At 38.0% G+C, this 22,105-nt stretch overlaps 1 long non-coding RNA gene across 1 annotated transcript; it reads left to right on the top strand.

The window, feature by feature from the left end:
• The first annotated feature begins 2,386 nt into the window (after positions 1 to 2,386).
• Positions 2,387 to 4,607, top strand: LOC107781259 (uncharacterized). The gene is made up of 2 exons (XR_001646976.2): positions 2,387 to 2,692; positions 4,358 to 4,607. It is a non-coding gene; the product is annotated as an uncharacterized LOC107781259 (long non-coding RNA).
• The last annotated feature ends 17,498 nt before the right edge of the window (positions 4,608 to 22,105 follow it).

Below are 22,105 nucleotides of genomic sequence, written 5' to 3'. Positions count from 1 at the left end.
TTTACCGACCAACGTTGGTCGGTATTTAGTTTTAAAAAAATATAAATGTTTTTTTCCCTAGTTTGCGTCCAACCTGGACGGTTTTTGGTCGTATTTTTTGACCGACCAACGTTGGTCGAAAATAGTTGGTCGGTTTTTAGCAGATTTTTAGTAGTGTAGCGCAGCTCAGCTCGAGACCGAGAACACGCTTCTCGATGAACCGTTGCGGCCTGCGAAGAAAGAAGAAAAGAAGTTAGAAAATAAAAACAAACATGAAGGTGGTACCAACGAAGTGAGTTAAGGCTTACCCGATTCAGAGCCTGCTGCACTTCGTGGAAAAGACCCAACGCATCACTAGGGCCAGCAGCATCCTCGATACCGGTAAACAGATCACGAAAAGGGTCCTCTCCCTCGTGAGGCCCGTCTACCTCGAGGTCCCCCAAAGCTTGGGCCTCTCGAATCGCCCTTCGGAAAAGGCAGGGAGAGTAGGCGAGTCTCCGATTACTATTGCCCCAAGCGAGTCGCTTGGGACATTCTCCTCAGTTCGGAGAACTTCAGGATCAGCCCTTTCGGATATACCCACCGGTTGTTGACTTCGGTGGGAGGCATTCTCGACCTCCATCAACTCGGGGACTTTGCCCGAATCCTTCTCTGATACCGCCTCAATTCGAGGCGGAGGCACACAAACCACCATCGATCCAGCTGTCGTTGGGGCATCAATGATTTTCTTCACTCGGGCCACCAGTACGGACCCGTCGTCTTCTTCTTCCTCGTCTTCATCCCTTAGACGCCGAACTAATTCTTCGGTCAAAGGGATGGTGTTTTTTCTCGGCTTACGAGCCGTCCTCGTCTTCGGTTTTGGATTTTCGGAAGTAGAGGCTCTTTTTCTCTTATTATCCTTCACCGATTTTGGAACAAAGGCCGAAGCCTCTTCCTCACCGGACAGGTCGCTCAAAACCGCATCTTTGCCCCGGCCTACACACAAGAAAATTGATTAAGTGTATGGAAAACACTCCGTTCGAACTATCAAAGATACGAAAAAGAGGCTTACCATGATTATTGGCCTCCCATCGGCCCTTTGACAAATTATGCCATGAGCGTTCGACATATGTAGAGGTCGAAATCAGGTCCCGTACCCAGTTCTTGAGGCCAGGAACTGCACCGGGTATCCAAGGAACCGCTGCATCACAAAAAGGGGATTAAAAAGAAAAAAATCAAAGAACTGCGCAAAACATGGAATACCGAGATGAAAATTTGGTATGTTTATTTTTTCTAATAATTACTTACTTTTTTCTCTCCATCACGTGTGCAAGAGAACTAAAAGAAAAACCAAATTTGTTTATGTTTCTCAAATTTAAAAGGACGAATTACATTATTGCCTTTGATATGATAAGAACATAAACTTTGGATCAAGCTTAAGGGATGAACTGTTATAAATATTCTAAATGAGCAAAACAGTTAGGTTACAAACTACTTACTACATTATAAGCAGAATGCAGCCACAATATTTTAATATTAAGCAATAAGCAGTATATGGTCTTCCACTAGAGATTAAGGTAACGTTAACCGTCGCACCAAAAAAAAACGTTAACCGGACTAATTTACTTTATTGTCATTCAAAAGTAGTTGATATTACGGTTCAAACTAACTTAAAAGCTTAGATCTAGTATAGGGAACTGTGAATAATCAAATATCAACTTTATATAGTGCTACGAAAAATGTATGCACTTACCAATGTACGTGTACCCACTCAGTTGCTATTCGCTGATATTTTATGCTAAAAGATTATCCTCGTTTTTACTTTAACGTGACAATCCATTAAATTAGTCAGGCATATTTATGGAGGGGAAATATGACATTCGAGAATAGACTTAATTTATAGACACTGATAGTTTAATTCTTTTTATTATTAGTACTTCACTTTTATTTGTTCATTTTGCGTACGTCTTAAGATATAATAAATAAAATACATAATTTATCATGATACAGATATTAATTGGTGTATAGTTTTAATAGATTTAAAAAATAATTTGGAATGCGTTATTAATGTTAAAAGCAAAACAAGAAAAATAAATTATTTTTATCTAAATATGCAAAAAGTGACAAGTGAAAGTGTAAATTTATTTTTAGAATATTTGATAACTAAAAGTGAACGAAGGGAGCATATTTTAACTTATTATATTATGTTATTTACTTTATTTTTCAATCTACTTATATTGGTCGGTAGCCTATGGAATAGTTATTTCTAAAATTATACGATAGTATTAATTCTTGTACACATTTAGCGTATTGCTCTATAAATATGAGTGATAGCTCGTGCACAAGGCTAACCCATTAACGTTATAATCTTCTCACGGGGTTATTAATTAGCTCTTCAGCTTTTAAAAGAAAGAGAGAGATGGCAAGACTAAGCAGAGGGCTGTTAATGCTTATTGTAATAGTGGCTGCAATTCAGATTTGCGCAGCGGAGGCCACTGCAGCCATCACCGCCACCGTCTCGTGGGGGGAACCTTGCAGCCGCGAAGCTAAAACCCAAATAGAACAATGCTTAAAGGAAGAGACTGCTGACATTGACAAGTGCTGCCGTATATTACGCACCGCCATTCAAGATAGTTGCCCTTGTTGGGTTCACGCTGTGGCCACAGACAAACCACTTGCCATTGTCTACTTTGATTATTGCCAGATTTATCATCCACCATGCTAAAATGCTCAGGTAATTAAGCTGTCCTAATTAATCAATTACCTACTCTTTTTCTTATCATTATCCATATTCTTTTTATAGTAAAAGCAAATTTCAAATATCTTTTTGTTTTTCACTTGGATATCTATGATAGTAATAGCTAGGGGTAGCAAACTGACGATGCGGGTCGGATGTTAACGGGTCAAACCGAGAAATGCAAATACGGTAAATTATTCGGACTCGACCTATATCTAATATGGATATTCATAGAAAAAAGGTTAACTGATAGATAATATTCATATTGATATTATTCACGGCTTCTTGAAAATGATCGCTTCTGAAATAAATCTTAATCTCCCAAACTAGAAGAACCCCTAATTTGTGTTTTATAAATATAAAAGATAAACAAATTAGTTATTTATTGGTTATCCATTGATTATTTTTTTTTTTAAGCGAATAATATGATTTTTATTCATATTTGATTAATTTTAAAAAAGTTTATTATCCAACTTATTTTTTAGCGAATAATATAGAGAATAATTGTTGTTTTGGCATAATAACCCAAGAGACACTAATAGTTATACCTTTTTGGCATCCTGATCCCCTACTTCATAAATTTTAATTTAGACAGCTTAACCTGATCAAAACTACTGTTTTGCACTTTTGACCAAACTTACCGGACATTAATTTGACGAGGGGATAAAGTGTATGCTTTTAAAGGCGAGTGAGAAACAATCATTTTTGTTTAAATAATAGTAAAATCAAAAGAAAACTATAACATGAAAAAGAATAGGAAACGGAATTAAAAAAATCCCCCCCCCCCCTCTTCCTATGCATCTTCTTTTCCTCCTCCAACCCCCTTCCGTCATAATTCTCGGCCTCTCCCTTTTTTCCCTCATCATCCATTTTATCGCCTTCCCACCACCATTAAATAGCTATGCACCAGAATCACAAATGGAGACTATCGTGCTACCATTAGGGACTTACAAACCGGAGGTTGAGATTGGGATTGGTGTTTCGATGAATTTTGCCGCAACGGCGAGAAGGAATCAGAAGAAATCTTCGAGCGGCAACGATGATTGTTGTTTTAGTGCTGATTCTTCTTCCTTTTCAAGTGGGGCCAGTTTAATTACTGGAGTTGGCTTCTCCAATGATTTCGTTGAAGACAAAGCAAACCGAGGCAAAAAACGAAAATAACAACTGGGAGACGATAGCATTTTTCACAAAACTTAAGTTCTTAAAACTGAAGGAAAAAATGATGATTTTTTTTTTATATAGGTGGATGATCACTTGGATAGTGATGAGTCTTATTAGGATTAGAGGTATAAATGGAGCTAGTGTCATTGCTCATAGAGTGGACAACCATGGGAGCTGCTGGGTCTAAGCTTGATAGCATATATAGCTAATGATGTGGCAACAGAAAATTAGGATGTTTTTATAAATAGCATATAAAAAATGATATAGCAAATGATGTGGATCTAATGTGTTATCCACACCAAGCAAGTGAGTAACATGGTTAGAGGTGCTTAAAACTTCAATTTTGATCAAATTAATTAAGGTGTTTAGATGAAAACTTATGAAATTAGAATCGAGATGTCAAAATGATATAAGTACGAGTGTCTCTTAAGCTTATTTTGACTTTTTTTTTTTATTCACTTTGTCACCACTTAATACATAGCTTTGTGTTGTTGGTTTCAGGCGATATGACAATATATGAGACGGAGGAAGACAATGGGATAGTACCACTTCTTTTTTTCCAAGCTATGTCTTCGTCGATGTTAGATCTTAGTTTTCTCTTATGTCAGTTGTAACTTTGTGCCCTCATGGTACAACGTAACGGCGTTGCTTCCTTTTCCGTTTCCTTGTACAAGTGTTGCTGAAATTTCGATGCAATAAGTTAAGGACTGTTCTTGTTAAACATGCGGTGATAATGAGAGTTTAACGTCCACGATAACGTATTACTAGTTGATTTGTACTATGAAATTAAGTTGATATGCAATAGTGGGTAACTCTTCATATATAATAAATCTGCTGTAATACCTTAAAAGGTCGAATAATAAACAATTTGTTATAATAACTAATTAAAGCACATAGTAACGTATAAACTCTTTATAAGTCAATCTCACTTGAAAAATTTCTTGACCCAAGTGACATTTAATATTGGTCGAGAATCATTGATTGGAACTATTTCATCTTCAGTAATGCCTGGATTCATCGATATATCCCTGTTTGGATTGCAGTACCATCCCTAAAGAATGGTGTTGCATTCTTCATCAACTGCATGCACGTGCAATTTGGCCATAATGTCAAACCGAGAGCTGCTCGAGAAGGAAATCGATCTGGAAGCTTTCAAGTGCATGTCATAGAAAATGCTAGGATCCCACTCACTAAGTACCTATAATTTAAAGTGTATATATAATGTATAATGTATATATGCAGTGCGTATATAAACTTATAATATGTATATAAAGTGAATAATTAATACTTATACCTTTCGTATAAAAAGTGTATAATTTTTCTCACAAATACTCTCAATGTTTCTTTCCTTTTTTCCAATTGATCTTATTTCTTTAGGTTTAATAGTCTATTTATATCGCATAGTATAAAAATCGTATGTACATCGCCTTTTGTTTTTTTCTTCTTCTTCTTCTTCACATTCCTACTTTACTACTTCTTTTTTTTTTTTTGTGATAAATTTTTTGTATAAATTCTCACACTTTTTTCCCTTTCTCTTTTAGTCCTTAATTGTTTAGATTTGGTGGTGGAATTGAGGGTGGATGACGCTGGTCCAGGGGTGGGTGGGTCTGATTTTTGATGATCTGTCTTTTTTGGGGTTTGGGTAGAATGGTACGGTGGCGGTTGTGTGGTGGTAGCAGGGTTGGTGGTGGAATTTTAGGGTGGATGACTAGTCCAGGGGTGGGTATATTTGATTTTTTGTAATATGTTTTTAGGGGTGTGGGTAGGGCGATGGGTGGCAGCGCTATGGTGGAGGTCACGATGGTACGACGGCGGTGGCAGTGCAATAGCAGCGGGGTAAGGATGGAGTTTTTTTGTGTAGTCTAACAAATGGTGGAATAATAAGGTGGATGGGATGAGGTTGGCAGTATTTTGGGCTGATAATTCTAATATGTTTTAGAAGAACTAACCCAAATAGCCACTCACCTAATTTCTTAAACTAAAAATAGCTGAAAGATATATAATGTATGTAAAATTCATGTATAACATGTGTATAACTGTGTATAATCAATGTATAATGTATGTATACTGACTAGAAAAAGTAAAGCGTAAAGCTGGTCGGCTATTTGTGTAACAATCCCTATGTTTTAGGCTACTAAATGGACGATTTGCAGTCGTACCCTATATTTGTGCCACCTTTTAACATGTACCCTATTTTTAAAAATTATTGATTTGGTAGCCAGCTGACAAAAAAATAGTAATAATATGACTATTATACCCCTGACAAAAGATATAAAAGTTGCATCACGCATTAATCGCGTTCTCCTCCATCACTCCGTCCCTCCTTAGATCTCCTCTCCTCTCAGCAACTTTATAAAAAAAAAAAAAAAAGTTGAACTAGATTCATATTCCGAATTCAAAATTACAAAATACATTGTAAGTATTGCAATTCATCTTCAGAATTCGAATTAGTTTGTGAAACTGATTGATCTTCATGATATATGTTTCTGCAATTATTTTCGTAATTCATCATGCTTTTTAAGTTTTAAACTTAAAAAATAAAATCGGAATTCAATTAACGCCTATAGATATTTTCACTTATGCTCATTTAATCACATTTGCATAAAATTGTTTGACGGATACAGCATGAAGTTTTCACTTATAGATCTTCAAAAACTTTTCAAAACTTCAAATTTAATGCATGAAAGATATAGAATAAAGTTGTTTCACGTTGAACTTTGAAGTTTTAATCAAATACAAGCTAAAACTTCATGCTAATGTAGCGTGAAGTTATTTCACGTTGAAGCTAAAACTTCATGCTAATGGATGCTGAAGTTATTTAGTTCATTTGATAAAACTTCATACCAACACTTGCTGAAGTTTTGTCAAGCAGTCTACAGTATGCTGAAGTTTTTTAGTTCATTTGCTAAAACTTCAGATTAAGCATGCTTAAGTTTTTGTCCTGTAGTATGTAATTTTCTAAAGAATTTTTGCTAATGCATGCTAATGTTATTTCGTTCATTTGCTAAAACTTCATACTAAAACATGCTGAAGTTTTGTCCTACAGTCTACAGTCTTTTCATGAGTTTTATCCAAAACCTCAGTCTAAACAAGCTATAGTTTTTTAGTTCAATTGCTAAAACTTCAGGATAAACATGCTCAAGTTTTTGTCTTGCAATATGTAATTTTCTAATAAATTTTTGCTAATGCATGCTGAAGTTATTTAGTTAATGTAACGACCCGGCCAGTCATTTTGAGTATTACAACCCCGTCCCCCCGTTGACTGCTCAATTTATGCTTTACAGTTGTTATGTGACTCGTCGGGGTGATTGGTTCGGGTCCGGTGAGGTTTTGGAATGAATTGGAATACTTAGTTCCAAGGTTTAAAGCTTAAGTTAAAATAGTGACCGGATGACGACTTATGTGTAAACGACCCCGGAATAGAGTTTTGATGATTCGAATAGCTCTGTATGGTGATTTTGGACTTAGGAGCGTGTCCGAAAAATTATTTGGAAGTCTGTAGTTAAATTAGGCTTGAAATGGCTAAATATAAATTTAAGTTTGGAAGTTTGATTGGGGAGTTGACTTTTAGATATCGGAGTCGGAATTCAGTTCTGAAAATTTTCATAGCTCCGTTATGTGTGCAAAATTTGAGGTCAATCAGAATTGAATTGATAGGTTTCGGCATCAAATGTAGAAGTTGGAATTCCTTAGTTTTCGTTAAGCTTGAATTGGGGTGTGATTGGTAATTTTAGCATTATTTGATATGATTTGAGGTTTGAGCAAGTTCGTATGATATTTTAGGACTTGTTTGTGTATTTGGTTAAGGTCCCGGGGGCCTCGGGTGAGTTTCGAATGGTTAATATTTGAGGAATTGAATTGATAGGTTTCGGCATCAAATTGTGTATTTTGTAATATTATGCTGAAGTAAAAATTATGTTTTTCCTTCTGTTATTTGAAGAGAACTAATATAAAAAATAACGCACAAAAAGATTAAAACAAAAACATATAATATTTCATTATACTACATTAACAAAAATTAAAATTTAGTTAAAAGTACATTAAAGCTAAAACTTCATGCCACACTTTAAAGCTAAAATTTCATGCTAATGGATGCTGAAGTTATTTAGTATATTTAATAAAATTTCATACCAACACTTGCTGAAGTTTTCTCAAGCAATCTACAGTATGTTAAAGTTTTTTTAGTTCATTTGCTAAAACTTCAGACTAAACATGCTTAAGGTTTTGTCTTGCAGTATGTAATTTTCTAAATTGTTTTTGCTAATGCATGCTGAAGTTATTTAGTTCATTTGCTACAACTTCATACCAAAACATGCTGAAGTTTTGTAACGCAGTCTACAGTTTTGTCATGAGTTTTATCCGAAACTTCAGTCTAAATAAGCTGAAAAGTTTTAGTTCATTTGCTAAAACTTCAGCCTAAACATGCTTAAGTTTTTGTCCTGCAGTATATAATTTTCTAATAAATTTTTTCTAAACTTCATACTTATACATGCTTAAGTTTTTGTCCTGCTGGATAAGTTCGATTTGCCTTGTTATTAATTTCAATGGGAGGTTGACTTTTGGTTACAACTACTTGAATCATGATACAAAACTTGTTCTGGTTAATAAAAAAGTATCATTCAAAAATTGTTCTGGTTAATAGAAACCAATCGATCGCAAATGGGATTAGACAAATTTATCCTGAAGCTCACCATGGTATATGCCTCTATCACTTTGAGAAGAATTTAAAGCAAAGACATGCAAAAAGTACGGTAATAAATCTTTTCCAAAGCACTGCAAGGTCATACAAATGCAAAGATTTTAATAAGATAGTGTCCCAGATCTAAAATGTTGACAAGAAAACATACAATTACATAATGAAAGAGACGCCAGAGAGATGGGCTCGATCGTGGTTCCCACGTCGACGTTATGATATGCTGACAACAAACATGGTAGAATCAATGAATTCCGTGTTACTAAAAGTGAGAGAGATGCCTATTTTAAGAATGTTAGATTTCATCCAAGAAAAGTTGGGAAAGTGGTTTTACGAACGGAGAAAAAAACACATGAAACTTTTCACAAAGTATCAATATGAGCAGAAGATGAGATGAATAAGAAGATAGACTTGGCTTGCAAAAATATTTGTAAGTATATTTATTAACTTCAGAATTTACTTCAGCATGTTTTCTCTGAAGTAATTAACGAATGCATAATCACTTCCACTTTTTATGTCTGCAATGATTTACTGCTTACAGATAAAAAAACTTCATGCTTTTTCTTTTTGAAGCAATAATACGCTGATATATATATTTTTACTTCTTTATTCCTTCTTAGGTGTTCAATCTTTATTCAATGTTGTTTAGAATAAATGAAAGAACATAATTCATTGTGGACTTAAAAAAGAGAACTTGTGACTGCTTGAAATTCCAACTTTATGAATTGCCCCGTCCATACGTAATTGCTGCTATCAATAAGAGATATTTGCAGAAATCTGATTACTGCTTAAAATGGTATTCAAGGGAAACATAGTTCAAAACATATGAAAGACATGCTAATACTGTCGGAGATCAAAATTCATAGGATATACAAGGAAGAAGACAAAATAAGAAGACAAAAGAAGAGGTATATCCCTGCGACTGAACCAGTACGATTAAACTCTACCAAATGCAGTCGCTGTAAACTGTCACGACCCCAATTTTCCTCCGTAAGATGTCGTGATGGCACCTAGTCTCTAAGACTAGGCAAGCCTAACAGTTTGTGGAATAACTAAATATAAAACTGAACTCAAATCTCAACACATGATATATAAATAGAAACTGCAATTCAAATAATTACAACTCCCAAAACCTGGTAGAAATAAGTCACAAGTTTCTAAGAGAAAATACTAAGTATCTCTATACATCAGAGTCTACAGAGAATAAGGAAAAAAACATAATAAGGATAGAGGGGGACTCCGAGGTCTGCGAACGATGGTAGATATACCTTGAAGTCTCCACGTACAACTAGCTCACTGATACCTGGTAAGCAGTACCTGGATCTGCACAAAAGTTGTGCAGAAGTATAGTATGATTACACCACAACGGTACCCAGTAAGTTCCAAGCCTAACCTCGGTAGAGTAGTGACGAGGTCAGGTCAGGGCCCTATTGGCATAAAAGGAAATGAGGTAGAAGATATAATAATACAATGAAATAACTGAGAAACGAACAACGAGAAATTGTAGAGAGATAACAACACAAAAAATAGAGGTAAACAACATGGGCGCTCTCGAGGTACCGTCGCATAGTCCCAAACGTAAATACACAGCAACGGGATCTCCTGAGGTACCGCCTCGTAGTTCCAAAAGTAAATATGCAACAGGGGATCTCTTGATATACCGCCTCATAGTCCCAAAAGTAAATATGCAACGGGGGATCTCCCGAGGTACCATCTCATAGTACCAAAGTAAATATGCAATATGGGATCTCCCGATGCACTACCTCGTAGTCCCAAAAATAAATATACAACAAGGAATCTCCCGAGGTACCGCCTCGTAGTACTAAAAGTAAATATGCAATAAGAGATCTTCCGAGGTACCACCTCGTAGTCCCAAAAGTAAATATGCAATAGGGAATCTCCTGAGGTACCGCCTCGTAGTCCCAAAAGTAAATATATGACAGGGGGAGCTCCCGAGGTACCGCCCCGTAGTCCCAAAAGTAAATACACAACTCATAACCTATGTAATAATGAATTTACAACAAGGAATCATACAATTAAAGACTGAATACAAATTAAGAAAACAGATAATTTAACTAACCATGTTGCACAAATTGCAAGTAAGAGTTAAGACACGTAGACATGTGATACTAGTCTAAACATGATAACTACACATGTTAAGGCAACTCAGTTAAGGAATTTAAAAGAAAACTACTCAGCAAGAACCGAAATTTAAATATTTAGCCCATGTACGCACTCGTCACCTCACGTACACAACACTCACATATCACGAATTGTTACAACAGTACCAAAACCTAAAGGGATTTCTCCCACACAAGGTTAGACAAGTCACTTACCTTAAATCTTGCTCAATCAGTCGATAAGAATGCCTTTCCCTTGACTTTACAACTCCGATCTGTTCAAATATAGACAAAAAAATCACATACTATAAATATAACTACAAGAAACTAATTTAAATAATGAAACCACGACTTTAGCAAAGAATTAAAAACTTGGCCACAAAAAGTTGATCCGGGCCCACATCTCGAAATCGGGTAAAAGTCACAAAATACGAACACTCATTCGATATCGAATTCACCCATAACAAAATTACCAAAATCCGTCACCAAATCGCCACTCAAATCCCCAACTCTTATTTTCAAATCCCTAGGCCCAAATCCTTGAATTTCACCTCAAAAACATGTAATCTCTTCGAAGTACTCAATGATAATTCAATATTATTGACTAATAATGATCACAAGTGACTTACCTCAAGTTTTCCCATGAAATCCCTCTGAAAAGTCACCTCAACTCATGTTGGAAATGTCCAAAAATGCCAAAATCCCGCAACCCCTCCGATTTTATTCTGTCCAGGGGTTTTCGCATTTGCGACTCACTTGGCCGCATCTGCGGTCTCGCAAATGCGAGGGCTTTGAAGCTTCTGCGGCTCAGGGTGCTTCTATGGACAGCAGTCCGCTTCTGCGGACACACTTTTGCGAAGAAGTTGTCCGCTTCTGCGATGAGGCTGCCCCTTCCCATTTTCCACTTCTGTGATGGATGTGCCGCTTCTGCTGACTCCGCTTCTGCGGTATCCCATGCGCACCTGCGAACACTGCCTCATCAACCATTTGCCGCTTATATGCTACCAAGCTCGCACCTGCGAGCAAAATTCCGCAGGTGCGATCGCACCAGAAGGCCAAAATTTCCAGATTTTTCCTCGAGTCTAAATTTGATCCGTTAACCATCCGAAACTCACCCGAGGCCCCCGGTACCTCAACCAAATATACCAACAAGTCCTAAAACATCATACGAACTTAGCCAAGCCTATAAATCACATCAAACAATGCTAAAAACATGAATCGCACCCCAATTCAAGCTTATCGCACCCCAATTCAAGCTTAATGAACTTTAGAACTTCAAACTTCTACATTCGACGTCGAAACCTATCAAATCAAGTCCGATTGACTTCAAATTTTGCTCACACGTCATAATTGACATTGCGGACCTACTCCCACTTCCGGAATCAGAATTCGACCTCGATATCAAAAAGTTCACTCCCGGTCAAACTTCTCAAAAAATATCCGATTTCCAACTTTCGCCAGTTGACGCCGAAATGACCTACGGACCTCCGAATCAACATCTGGACATGCTCCTAAGACTAAAATCATCATACCAACCTGTTGGAACCTTTAAATCCCGATTTTAAGGTCGTTTACTCAAAAGTCAAACCTTAGTCAATTCTTCTAACTCAACGCTAAAACCGCCGAATGACGTGCTAGAGTTTTATACGACCGGCCGAGTCGTTACATTCTCCCCCACTTAAACATACGTTTGTCCTCGAACGTGCTAAGGACTGCTCCGGAGTTGTCCAAAATCACTGCCTAACACTTCGTGTACCTACCCGTGCCACCAAGACCCAATTGAACACATTAACTCGAGCAGACTGAAGATCCTCCCTATAACTTTAGCTAACAAGCTTGAGGACCAAATCCCAACATCCGGAATTTCTCTACATGACCTGATTCTAACATTCGAACACCGTATCAATCACCATACACTGTACCAAAACATGATCATGCACCAATGCTGAAATCACACCATGCATCACATAAGTCGGTTGCCCATAATAACATCCCCCGACCACAATAGCTTGAATTTCATAAATCTGATGCCCGCAATACACCTTATGACACATGTAAGTCTAGTTCCAACTCTCGAAATACTGCCACGATGGAAAATATGTGTAGAAACTAATCACTTACCGAATCAATAAATCATGGAGTCTCTTCTCCTGGCAAGGACCATTACCTCATTTTGAACTGAATAACGATATTTGCTCTTTAATATATCTTACATAGCTCCGATCGCACTGATCCTAGGTCCGATAACCTCGTCTCACCTAGTACAAGCTGCTCAGGTAATAAGCCATCTCAAAGACTGCCAAAAATCTCATATGATGCCCACAATGCTCCAACAAGCTACAACTTCAAATTCCCATGCCACTCACTGCACCTATCATGCCGCTACGAGAATACACGAATTCATCATAACCACTGAACCACTAGTAGAATAACACTTCATTGGCTAGAAACCTTTCACTTAGCTCATTTCAGAAGAGCCAATACAACACGTAACTGAATTCCCAAATCGTAGAAAAAATACAATACTCAAGACGCAATCTTAACCGCCATGACTCCTCCAGAATCCATTCACACAGTAAGGTCATCTGAATCAAATACCTCCCAAATCAATCAAGTTATGGTGGCTGTCAGGCTAGCACGCACAACCACAAACCACACGTATAACTTCACACACCGAATGAGCTGATCATTTCCACAATCATGCGGGTTCTTACACGACCCAAAATCCCACCACATGCGTTGTGATGGCACCTAGTCTCTAAGACTAGGTAAGCCGATTTCTTTTACATTTTGAAGCCATTTTTTTGAATTAAAATCTAACAACGAAAATAATTACAATACACAACCTCCTAAGACTGGTAGTACTGAGTCACGAACTCTAACTGAATACATGGAATGATCACGAGGACCGAATATAAAATACTGTTTGATTACAAATTAACTGTACAATGAAATGAAAAGACTCCAAGGGACTGCGACGGCCAAGCAGCTCTACCTTGAATCCTTATGATTGTGCTTTAACTATGCTCAAGTCCGATATCTTCAATACATGGCTCTGGACAAAAATGTGCAGAAGTTTAGTATGAGTACGCTACGGTCGGTACCCAGTAAGTATCAAGACTAACCTCAATGGAGTAGAGACGAGGTACATTCAAGACACTCACTAGTCTAATAACCTGTGCAATATATATTATACAAAATAATATGAAACAAATAACAATAAAGCCAGGATAAAACAACCAGTGATATGCACAGCAGACAACAAGAGTACCATTAATATCACTCAATAATTAATAAGCACAACTACACCCAATTAAATCAAGTCCTTCAAATAACTGTCTTTCACATATAATTCTTCCAGATAACTCTCTTTCAAATACAATTTTTTTCAAATAATTATTTTTCAAATATAATTCTTTCAATAAATCTTTTCAAATATAATTTTCTCGAATAAATATCTTTTTAAATAAAAATTCTTCCAAATAAATATTTTGAATATAATTATTTCAATTAAAAAGTTATCATATTTCTCCGGCACGGCACCTCGTGCCCTCATTTCATATCACAACTGCACGGACAACTCACGTGCCAGTTATCATTATCATTTCATCATAGCACCTCGTGCCCACATTTCATATCACAACTGCACGGGCAATTCACGTGCCAAATATCCTCATTACTTACTCACGGCACCTCGAGCCCACATTTCATTTTATAATCCGCCTAGCAATGGCCACGTGCTCTCAATTTCAACATAAATCAGATTGTTATCAATTTACCAACAATAAGACAAATTGCACAAGGTATAAAAATAAACACAAGCAAATCACAACATCACACGAAAATTATCAACACCACAACCCCATAACCCCACATCATCACATATCGTCCCTGACAATACCCACCCTTATCGCTCCTATTGCCATCCTTATCGCTTCGCCCAGACAATATCAATAGCCACCCTTATCGCTCCTATTGCCATCCTTATCGCTTCGCCCAGACAATATCAATAGCCACCCTTATCGCTCCTATAGCTACCCTTATCGCTCCGCCCAGACAATATTCGAACAAACACAACAACAGTGAAATGCCACCCTTATACCCACATAATATCAACAGTGAAATGCCACCCTTATCTCCCCAAAATAATAACTCACACAACACAACAATTTAAACGAAAAATTAACATGTCAACATAATAAAATCAATTCATATCACAATTTGCCCAATGGCCACAACCAAATCCAAAGATATAACAAAATCAATTAATTTCACAACAAATAGACCAAGGCTCCACACAATGTATATAACACCCAAAAATAATCAATAGAGATAGAAATTACTCAGCATAAAGCAAAACCTTCATTAATGCAAATTTAGATAATTATATTAATACTTATTCTTAAGCTCGCTTAAATTAATTATTTGCATAAGAAAATTCATATTGGAATTAATTTCCAAGAAATATTAAACCAACAATACTCACAAAATTTCATAAACATTTCAAGTAACAATCACATCAAATTATCATATAAAAATAAATTCAACAATAAGGGTTTAGGCATGGCAAACAGATGATTTAATAATTTTCCACAATTTCCCAATTTACTACACAATAATCCCTAAGACTTTAATTCAATGAATTTTGCACGTATAAGCTCGAGTACGTACTCGTCACCTCGCGTACACAGCTTTTCACATTTCACAAATGGCACATAAGACTCAATGCCTAAGGGGTAATTCCCCCATTCGAGGTTAAGCAAGACACTTACCTCTTTGAAGTTATGCCGATATTTCAAAATATCCTTCTTTCTTGAATTGACCTCCGGATAGCTCAAATCTATCCAAATTAATTGTATAACTTCACTAAAATTGATCGAAAATAATTCCGGATAATAATACGTCGACTTAAAAATTTATTCCAAAAAGTCAACAAAATTCAACGCGGGATCCGCCTCTCGGAATCCGACATAATTTTTATGAAATCCGAACACCCATTCCGATACGATTTCAACCATACCAATTTTATTGAATTCCAATAATAACTCGACCTCCAAATCTTAAATTTTTCGTTTTTGGAAGATTTTGTAAAAATCTTGATTTCTTCCATTTAAATCCGAACTAAATGATAAATATAATCATAGATTCATAAAATATAATCACTTTAAGATATAGAACACTTACCCCAACCAAGATTATGAAAAATCCCTCCAGAATCGCCCAAATCCGAGCTCCAAAAATTCCAAAACGAAATGCCAAAAATGACCAAGTTCAATCCTTATGTTTCTGCCCAGTTTCGCACCTGCGGACTGATTTTTTGCACCTGCGTGCTCGCTTTTGCGAGCGAATACATGCTTATGCAAGGTCAGTGCCCAGCCACAAAGCTCGCACATGCAGAGCCATTTCCGCTTCTGCGCCGATCGCAGTTGGGCAGCATTTTCGCTTCTGCACTGCCTCATCGCTTCTGCGTAGCAAATATCGCACCTGCGATTGCGTAGGTGCGGAAGGCTGTCCGCATCTGTGAACTTCCTCCATCTCTGCCCAGCTCGCATCTACGACAAAATCCTCGCTTCTGTGAGGTCGCCCAAAATTCCGCAGGTGCGAATCCAACAACTGCTGCCATTTTCCAGCAGCTTCTTCCAAGTTCGAATTGCTCCGTTAACCTTCCGAAATCCACTCGAGGCCCCCGGGATTTCTGATTATAAGGCGAGATTCTCTGAGTTGTCTCGCCGTGCACTTATGATACTCCCAACCGATACAGAGAGAGTATGGAGGTTTATTGTTGGCTTGCATTATGGTATCTAGGTTACTATGGCCCAAGATATTGAGATGAGGACTTCTTATGAGCAGGTTGTGGAGATAGCACAGAGGATCGACGGTATCCATCAGCATGGCCGAGAGCATGCACCGATGGACAAGCAACCTTGATATTTGGGAGGTTTTAGTGGTGATCTGATTGGAGAACTTGGATTGTAATTTGCCAAACTTTATGTCTTCCTCTAAGAAATCTCCCATCTTGACCAGCTCGGGGAACTTTTGACCCATCATTCCCATAATCTTTTCAAAGTATATTCCCTACTGGGCTCTGATGAAATACTTGGTTAGTTCACTGTCATCTAGCGGAGGTTGCGCCCTAGCAGCCTCCGACCTCCACCGTCGTGCATATTCATGGAATGACTCAGATGTTTTTTTTTTGCAGGTTCACCAGTGCGAACCGATAAGGAGTGATCTCTGTATTGAATCGAAAATGATTCATGAAGTCCTCCCCCGTACCTTTCCAAGTTCTCCAATTTCGCGGATCCTGTCGGGTATACCAGGTGAGTGCATCTCCCATTAAACTTCTTATAAATAACTCTATCCTTAGCTTCTCGTTCCTCCCCACTCCAACTAACTTGTCACAATACGCCCTCAGATGTGTGTGAGGGTCCCCCGTCCCATCGAAGATATCAAACTTTGGGGGTTTGTACCCTACTGGCATATCCACATCTGGATGAATACATAAATCCTCGTAGTCCGAACTTTCAATTCCCCTAGGAACTTAGAGACTCTTCATTTGCCCTCTAAATATTTGCAACTGCTCAGATACTGACTCTTCTTCCTTACACCTAGCTTCTCTCTCCATCTCGGTGTATGGGTAAATCTCATAAGGCACCCTGACCGTGACAGATGTTGTAAAGGTAGGTTTAGAAATGACATATATAGAGGGAACGTACCACTCGTGGGTGGCGGTATGTGCCACAGGTATGTGCTAGTTAGTGGTAAAAGTGACTTCGTCACAAGGAGGGGTAGTTGCATTAGTGGTACTAGGCGGGTTATGTGATGTCTGCATGTATTGTGGTACGTAAGGAGTGTGAATAGGGGGATTTGGTGGGTTAGCAGGGGTTACTAGAGGTATGACTTGAGTGGTGGGAGTTGAAGTTGGGGTGTTGTTGTTTTGGCGTAATGTGTAAGGAAAGTGATCTGGAAGTGAATCGAAAGATGGGAATCTAGGTGGCTGAGGAAGTGTTGTCACGGCCAAGTGCGCCAGTTCTCTGATACGCTAATACTAAATGATTAATTTCAAAAACTAAATTAATTTGTAGAAATAGGTATTTATTGATAGAAAATATTTTCAAAACATTCATTGTAAATTATTAAGATTGAGTAAATTAATTTTAAAAAGGGAGGGTGAAAATTGGCAGTCAACAAGCCCTGCTGTATTTCTTTGCCTCGAAGCCTGGGGCAAAACCTCCCCATATGACCAATCTCATCTCACTCGTAGCCACCTCTCATGCATATGTATATGCATACATAACATCATCAAGCCTCTGAGGGCATCCCATCATATCATCTCGGCCTTTGTGGAAGATATCATCAACGTATACCAACTGATCAGGTGGTGGTGCGTATACAACGCCATAACCTTTTCCCATATCCCATATACATATAATATACGCGTATATAATGCCATCTAGTCATGGGTCAATGTACATGTATAAATGAATGAAATGCATAAGAAGTAAGTTAATAAGATTTCTCGGAATGTCATAAGATCAATATGCCTTCGGGTAAACTTTATCAATTGCGTATTTTTCTGAGACCCATGAACAGAAGATATAATAATAAGACACATGGGAATTCAAGAACATAGGCACCCATAGTGCTTCTATAAATAGAGACATTTATGAAAGTTGTACGTTTGCTCGTTCCGCTTATATCATATGGATCATGCCAAAAAGAACGAAGGGATATCCTTAACATAGCTTACTTGACGAATTTATCAAACACTTTTACTAGAGCTTGCCAAGAACAACTTTTGCTCCTTCTAAATCTTTGAACAAGAACTAAGCACTTCTTATGATCATGGCATACTTCATGTTGTTGAACATATGGAGTATCATGTGTGTACGTTTTTGGATATGTTCTAAAGTATGAGAATCTCCAACAATAAAAGGAAAGATTTCAACATCCTTTCCATATCTCAAATTGCCAAAGAAGAATAACATGAAGGCTGAAGGGATATGGCTTGCACTTTCACGTGTAAACAAGGCACATCAAGTGCTATGATTCATCTATGCACATTGGTGCCACCCTTGGCCAACTTAATGCCATATGGCAGCCCATTAAAAATCCTTATCCACTTAATCCTATTTAATACCATAATTATTTTCTTATTTTACCACACTATTCCCATAATTAATTCTAGCACACAATTTACTTAAATACTAATACACTTCATATACCTTACTATCATGGTCATGTGGTACCTTGTATGACACTAGTCCATAAATACGGGGTATTATAGCTTGGACCGTATTTTATCCTAAATTGACAAACTTTAATGAATACTCATTCTTTGATTTGTTTACCCTCTAATCTTTTGAGCACTCACTTATCACTTGTTACAAATAACATAAATACTTATAAACTCAAAAATAATCTCATTCTCGAGCTTTCGTCTATTAACTTACGGCGACACTTTAACGTACGAAATGCGGGATGTAACAGTTTTGGCTAGATTCTGTGGCATTCTTGGGGAATGTTGTATCGGGCGAGGGTATTAAGGTAGATCCCAAGAAGATCGAGGCAGTTCAGAGTTGGCCTCGTCCTACCACGGCGATTGAGATCAGGAGCTTCCTGGGGTTAGCAGGTTATTATCGTCGGTTTGTGGATGGCTTCTCATCTATTGCAGCACCTTTGACTAGATTGACCTAGAAGGGTGCTCCGTTCCGATGGTCCGATGATTGTGAGGTGAGCTTTCAGAAGCTCAAGACCGCATTGACTTCAGCACTGTTGTTAGTGTTACCTTCCGGTTTGGGGATGCATACTGTGTATTGCGACGCTTTACGCATTGGTTTGGGTTGTGTTTTGATGCAGGAGGGGCAAGTTATTGCATATGCTTCACGTCAACTGAATCACCAAGAGAATAATTACCCTTTGCATGATTTGGAGTTGGCTGCGATTGTTCATGCTCTTAAGATCTGGAGGCATTATCTTTATGGGGTTTCCTATGAGGTTTACACAGATTTGAGGCAGCAGGTGGCTTGAGTTACTAAATAATTATGATATTACCATCCTTTATCATCCGGGCAAGGCAAATGTAGTTGTGGATGCCTTGAGCAAAAAGGCGGAGGGTATGGGTAGTTTGGCATTCATTTCAGCAGAGGAGAGGCCACTAGTTTTGGACATTCAGTCCTTGGCCAACAGACTTTTGAGGTTGGATATTTCAGAGCCCAGTCGAGTTCTTGCATGCATCGTTAATCAGTCTTCACTGTTTGAGCAGATAAAGGCTCGCCAGTTTGATGATCCGCACTTGTTGGTTCTCAGAGAGAAGGTACTACATGGTGGTTCCAAGGAGGTTACTATCGGTGAGGATGGTGTTCTGCGACTCTAGGGTCGCCTATGTGTTCCTAATGTTAATGGCTTGAGGGAGAAGGTCCTAGAGGAGGCACACGATTCTCGGTATTCTATTCATCTAGGTGCTACGAAGATGTATCGCGACCTGAGGCAGCATTATTGGTGGCGGCGGATGAACAAAGACATAGTTGAGTATGTAGCGAGGTGCCTTAATTGCCATCAAGTTAAGTATGAGCATTAGAGGCCAGGTGGCCTACTCCAGCAGATGACAATACCTGTCACGACCCCAAATTCCCTCCGTAGGATGTCGTGATGGGCTGATGGCACCTTGTCTCTAAGACTAGGTAAGCCTATCAATGCAGAATAATAATAAATATCTGAAATATATAAACTATAACTCAAACAATTTCAACTCCCAAAACCCGATAGAAATAAGTCACAAACTTCTAAGAATTTTATCCTCAATGTCTCTATATATCAAGGTCTAAAGAAAAATAAGGAAGCAACATAATAATGATAGTAGGGGACTCCGGAGTCTGCGGACGCTAGCAGATATACCTCGAAGTCTCCGTGCACAGGTAACTCACTGAAGCGTAGTATGAATACACCACAGCGGTACCCAGTAAGTGACAAGCCTAACATCGGTAGAGTAGTGACGAGGTCAGGTCAGGCCCTACTGAAAAATAATAATGGTATGGTAAAATATTTAACAATATAATAAAATAAAATGACAATGGAAATGAATCGAGTAGCATGTCACTATTTAATTACACAAAATAATGGCAAATAATATCTCGTGGAATCAAAACAGAATTCTTTTCAACTTTAAGTAAATCACAACAAATAATCAAAGGCAACTGTGGCCATAAATCAATATCGACAAGGGCACTCACGAGGTACCGCCTCGTAGTCCCAAATCATAAATAAATTCACAATATCTTATTTCCTTATCTCACTGCGGGAGCCTTCACAATTTATTTTAAAGAAAATATTTTTTCCGAAATAGCATCCCGCGTTTTAGCCATTTCAAGCCTAATTTCACTACGGACTTCCAAATAAAATTTCGATCACGCTCCTAAGTCCAAAATCACCATACAGAGTTGTTGGAATCATCAAATTTCTATTCCGGTGTCATTTGCACATAATTCGACATCCAGTCACTATTTGAACTTAAACTTTTAATTTTTCATCAAAATTCCATATCTCAGGCTAGGGACCTCGAAATTTGATTCTGGGCATACGCCATAGTCCCACATCACGATACGGACCTACCGAAAGTATCAAAATGCTAATCTGAGTCCGTTTTCTCAAAATGTTGATCAAAGTTAACTCTGTTGAGTTTTAAAGCTCTAATTCACATTTTAATCAATTTTTCACATTAAAACTTTTCGAAAAATTTTACGGACTGCGCACGTAGGTCGAGGAATGATAAATAGTACTTTTCAAGGTCTTAGAACACAAAATTAATTATTAAATTTAAAGATGATATTTTGAGTCATCACATTCTCCACCTCTAAAATAAACGTTCGTCCTCGAACGGAGATAGAAAAAGTACCTGAGCTGGTGAATAAGTGTGGATAACAGCTGTGCATATCGTGCTCGATCTCCCAAGTTGCCTCCTCGACCGGATGACCCCTCCACTGAACCTTCACGGAAGCAATGTTCTTTGACCTCAGCTTTCGAACCTGCCTATCTAAAATAGCCACTGGTTCGTCAACATAAGATAGATCCTTGTCCAACTGAACCAAACTGAAGCCTAACACATGAGACAGATCGTCGTGATATTTCTGAAGTATAGAAACATGGAATAACGGATGAACTGCAGAGAGACTAGGTGGTAGTGCAAGTCTGTAAGCCACCTCTCCAACTCTCTCAAGAATCTCAAAAGGCCCAATATACCTAAGGCTCAACTTGCCCTTCTTCCCGAAACTCATCACACCCTTCATAGGCGAAACCCGGAGCAATACTCGCTCACCAACCATGAATGCAACATCACAAACCTTCCGATCCGCATAACTCTTCTGTCTAGACTGGGCTGTACGAAGTTGATCCTGAATCAACTTAACCTTTTCCAAGGCATCCTGAACCAAGTTTGTACCC

Source organism: Nicotiana tabacum, chromosome 19 (genome assembly GCF_000715075.1).
Source record: "Nicotiana tabacum cultivar K326 chromosome 19, ASM71507v2, whole genome shotgun sequence".
Classification (NCBI taxonomy): domain Eukaryota; kingdom Viridiplantae; phylum Streptophyta; class Magnoliopsida; order Solanales; family Solanaceae; genus Nicotiana; species Nicotiana tabacum.
This window is presented reverse-complemented; position numbering and strand designations above follow the sequence as displayed.